This window comes from Asterias amurensis, chromosome 8, assembly GCF_032118995.1.
Source record: "Asterias amurensis chromosome 8, ASM3211899v1".
Classification (NCBI taxonomy): domain Eukaryota; kingdom Metazoa; phylum Echinodermata; class Asteroidea; order Forcipulatida; family Asteriidae; genus Asterias; species Asterias amurensis.
The window spans coordinates 12,280,626-12,285,952 of NC_092655.1; positions in this window are offsets into that span (position 1 = coordinate 12,280,626).

The following is a 5,327-nucleotide window of genomic DNA, read 5'->3' on the forward strand; positions in this document are numbered from 1 at the left end:
GTTCCATAAGCAGGGCACTTGGTTTGGGGCTGACCCGGGTGAGCCCCTGGAATGACGTCAAAGCTATTCGAACGCACCGGGGCATATCGGGGTCGACCCGGAGAAGCTAATCGAACGCACCCAATGTTGTCAAAAATTGGGCCATGGAACCTAAACGCAACTTTTAATCATTTTCGGGTTTTTTACGTAAAGCATATAAACCGCACGCACAATAATGAACTGTACGTGAACTCATTTCGTGTTAAATGCACTGGACGTGTGTAGTAACTGTCAAAGACCAGTATTCATAATGCACAAAATAACAAATCTGTGAAAAGTTTGACTCAATTAGTCATCGAAAGTTGCAAGAAAATAATGAAATGAAAAACACCCTTGTTGCACAATGTGTGTACTTTCAGATGCCTAGAAGTCTTTCAATATTTGAGTGAGAATTTACCTCTTTCTCAAAAAACTACGTTACTACAAAGGGAGCCGTTCTTCACAATGTTTTAAACTATCAACAGCTCTCCACTGCTCGTTACCAAGTAAGTTTTTTCTAACAATTATTGTGACTAATATACCAATAGTGTAGCCTAAAGTCAAGGCTGTTACAAGTAAAACCCAATTACTGTCTGGAGTCTTATGTATTAAACCGATTGACGCCCGGTTCTATCGAGGTGACGCGGGTATACTTCAACTAAGGACAACAAGTTTGTATCTAATTAGATACAACAAAATTAATTAGCAAAGATGATTGATTTGACACTGTGGACATTATTTTAACATCGTATACACCCACTACGGCACTTATCTGTTGAATAATGCGTGTATACCAAAACTACAGATGATCAAAAACAATAAAGGATAGTCATTGGTTTTCCTCAAAACTTCAGTTCGTTCATCAGCCCTGCACTTATATCTATTGACGTTTCTTGAGGGTTTTCACAATTGTGTTTATTCATTTTGTTTAGTTATTTCTTTACAATTAACACTGATCCGTTTACAGAGGAAAATGTTACATTTAAAAATATATATATGTAAAGATATATGACCATTCGAAACACTAATTCAACATTGATTGTTCTTAGTAAAGATGGTATGAAAGTCCATACATACATGGGAATATGAGGTTGGAATGGTTGGGTTGAGTTCCTAGTGAAGAAAGATTAACACGGGTCTGTCATCTAGATTTCTTCAAAAAAATGTATAATACCAAATACTTAGAAATGCACGCACACAAAATATAAGTGTTTGTACCCCCCTTTATATATTGTGGCGTTGACCGTGGGTTGCGTTGTACACAGTTTAATGACACAAGAACGTACAATTAACTGCCTTTTCTGTCCGTTTCTATGGAGGTTTATTCACACACAAGTCATAAAATTACACGAAGCAGAAACCTAAGCTCTGGCGAGCAGATATACCGATCGGTCTGCTTGAGTTGCCAGCGGTGCTCCGATGGGGACGCGTGCTGGCGCCCCCTACCGGTCGATCGGTACCGCCGCTACAATATAAATGCAAATAAAACACATAGGACATCACATCGCCCATTAATGCATTCATTATAAGGGCTTAAAGACAGTGGACACTATTGGTAATTGTCAAAGACCAGTCTTCTCACTTGGTGTATCTCAACATATGCATAAAATAACCAACCTGTGAAAATTTGAGCTCAAATGGTCGTCGAAGTTGCAAGATATGAATGAAGTAAACAAACACCCTTGTCGCACGAAGTTGTGTGCTTTTACATGATTGATTTCGAGACCTCAAATTTTAAACTTGAGGTCTCGAAATCAAATTCGTTGAAAATTACTTCTTTCTCAAAAACTACGTCACTTCAGAGGGAGCCGTTTCTCACAATGTTTTATACTATAAACCTCTCCCCATTACTCTTTACCAAGAAAGGTTTTATGCAAATTATTATTTTGAGTAATTACCAATAGTGTCCACTGCCTTTAAGTCAATATTCTAAATGAATTTTAAAATTCGAAAATAAACATTGATGAGTTGAAAAGCAAACTGACTTCACAGTAGCTGAGCAACCCTGATTTTGAATGTATGGTTTTTTTTCATTCTTTTGTTCAAAATTCCACTGGTTCACATTCCCGTCAGTTGACAGCACACAACATCAACAGTCAAGATTTGCATTAGGTATTTGTAATTCTGTTATGGGAAGGGGCCTACATTATATACACTTTCAACAGCTAAACAGTTGGTAACCCACCCCCCCCCCCCCCAAAAAAAAAAAGAAAAAAAAAAAAAAAAAGAAAAAAAAAGAAAGAAAGAAAAAAGGGGAAAAAAGAAAAAGAAAGAAAGTTCATAACCCGACGTTTCGACCCTTGCAGAATCTTTCTTTTTTAGCCTCCGTCAGGCCAATAATATTTATCTTCCAATTAAACCATATGTCCTTTTGGTTGGTATAGCAGTTCGCAAAAGCTAAGTCTAGTGTCTAGATATAAAGTTGTGATATTTTGTCTGTAAGGTTACTTAAAAAAAGTTGAAATTTATCCCCAGCAAAATAGAGACATGTTTTTGTCTGAAATGCTTTAAAAAAACAAATTGTTAAAGAAAGTTGCATTTGAATCCAGTGAAATCAATATTTAATTTTTCGAATCACTCGACCACCAGAGTACCATCACGAAATGCAAATCGGTCACCGATATCACTCGGCTGTCGACCAATCAAAACAGTCTTTTCTATAACCCACGTCATTTTAAACTAAACTTTGATCAGCTAGTAAACAGAACGTTTGTTTAATATGCTGAATTCAACGAGCACAAATTGAAACAGACCACTCAAAAACCGTTTTTGATCGAAAAAACATAATTTTTATGTGCATCATATGAATGTGTTTTTTTTTAGGACAAGCACAGATATAGTAAAACCGGGTCGCACTCAACACGTTTTATAAAAGGCTAGGTAAAGTATTACACAAATATTTCCTTTTAAACGGAGAGGCATGTATTAATTGAATCCAAAGTGAAAAACGTACTGTATAAAGTTCTTAATTTAGGGGGGGGGGGGCGCAAGGCGAAACAGGTGTTATAAAGTACTAAAGCGGAAATAATACAGGAGCGAGAAATTCTCAACCAAATCCAGTGTCAGGGGGGTGGAGGTGTTTGGAAAAGGAAAACATGTTATCGGTGTGGTATCTGACTGTTTGAGTCATTGATAACATAATCATTAAAAAAAAAAAACGTTAAAACCTAATTCAATAGCATTGACAATTCGAGAAAATCGCTAAAGCTCTGACCTGACGTGGTATGACACTCTCATGGGGGACCGTACTTCACTGAATAATCATTCACTTGACCAGTTTATCTCATAGTTTATCTCCCAATCATGGAGGAATGTCCCGATCAACACCCATCTCTGGACGTCCCCAGCAGGAGTCTTCCTGTGTCCATGTACTGTACTGTAGTATAGGTATCTTTAACCACCTGGTTGCATGCATATCATTATAAAATTGTTAAACCGTACCACGTTTTAATAAGAACTAAGCTATAGTGCAGTGGCTATGGGAAACAATAAATTCACAATAACCAAAGGCGTGGGGACAACTTGAGTGACTGGTCTCACTTCATTGATCATCTGTATGTCTTTATCTTCTAGAATTTGGAAATCTCCAGTTCAAATACTCATACAAAAACTAGTGATTTCCTTTTCCAAACTCAATCTGTAAATCTACCGTATCTTAAGTTTCAACTTCTCCTCTGAACAAAGCTAACTTCTCCTTTGAACAAAGGGGCAAAATTTCATTCCCTGAACTATATGCACACAAAGACACACCAACCATGGCCAAACAAAAGCGAATATGTGAGAAATCTGAGTAGGGTCACTTGTCAAACAAAATGAGAGTATTTTGTCATAATTTCATAGAGCAATCATGAAATTCAGAAAAATTATCGGTACAGACCCTAACCCCACCCTCTCCTACCGATTTGTTATTATTATTATTTCTTTCACAAAGAGCTAATTAATTTGATGTTTGTTGCGTTCCCCCTTACATAGTTATAAAATGGTACTCTTCTAAAAATGTTTGGCAAGTCATTCAACCCGCTGGTGAGTGTAATATTCCTCCATGGTGGTGTGAACTAGAAAATAACAACAATTAATAATATCCACAATCTACACAATCATAGGTTTTGAACGCACAATTCGGATATCCCCAAATTCCACCACCGATCACTAAAGTTGACCGATTGCAAAAAGCCAGCACCGATCCCTAAAGTTGACCGATTGCAAAAAGCCATCACCGATCACTTAAGTTGACCGATTGCAAAAAGCCACCACCGATCATTAAAGTTGACCACCGATTGCAAAAAGCCATCACCGGTCGTGAATATGCATGACCGATCGCTAATACCATCACCGATCATAAATATGCATGACCGATCGCTAAAATGGACCACCGATCGTGTTTTATCACCGATTGCTAAAGTTGATCACCGATCGCATAGGACCACCACCGATGACAAATTTGATCACCGGTTGCAAACGACCATCACCGATGATTAAATGCCTCTTTGGCGTTCCATAGATGAGTGCCGTCAACTCCCGTGTTGCAGCCGGTCAGCGTCCCATCCCGGGCTCTGAGTCGAATGAGACCGTAACGCTGGCATACATTCAAATGCATACCGGCAATAGTGTAAAATAAACGTGGCCACTTTATAAAGGTATTCGGCCAGCCGATAAACAATGCAGTAGAAAGGAACAACTACACTAGGAATGTTCAGCTTGGTACTTATTTATGAGGCTGAAGATTTCCACTAAACTGTGACCTTCTTAAACAGTTTCTGTTGTTATTTGCCCCCATTTCTGCTCTGTGTATAGCAGCCCTGATAATCTTTTTGGTAGATTTGTTCTCTTGATATTAAGCTCCGGAAATGTGATTAATGTCATTATAACAGCCGGTGTAATTTTGGTTTGGGGGAAGGGAACACCCCTCATCATACCCCACCCCTTTCCTGATCATCGATAGTTCCAATCAGAACAAAACTTTCCAGTTGCCGATTCATAATACCATAATGATAGTTTGGTTTCCTTGTACTTTATCATTCATTAAAGCCACTATACACTTTCAGACAGAAAAAAAAGTTCGCAGATTTACAAATAACTGACAGGGTTTACAAAAGGTAATGGTAAAAAAGTTCTCTTGAAATATTATTCCATGAAATGCTTTACTTTTTGAGAAAACAGTAAAACAATATCAATTCTCGATAGCGAGAATTACGGATTTATTTTAAACACATGTCATGACACGGCGAAACGCGCGGATACAAGGGTGGGTTTTCCCGTTATTTTCTCCCGACTCCGATGACCGATTGAGCCTAAATTTTCACAGGTTT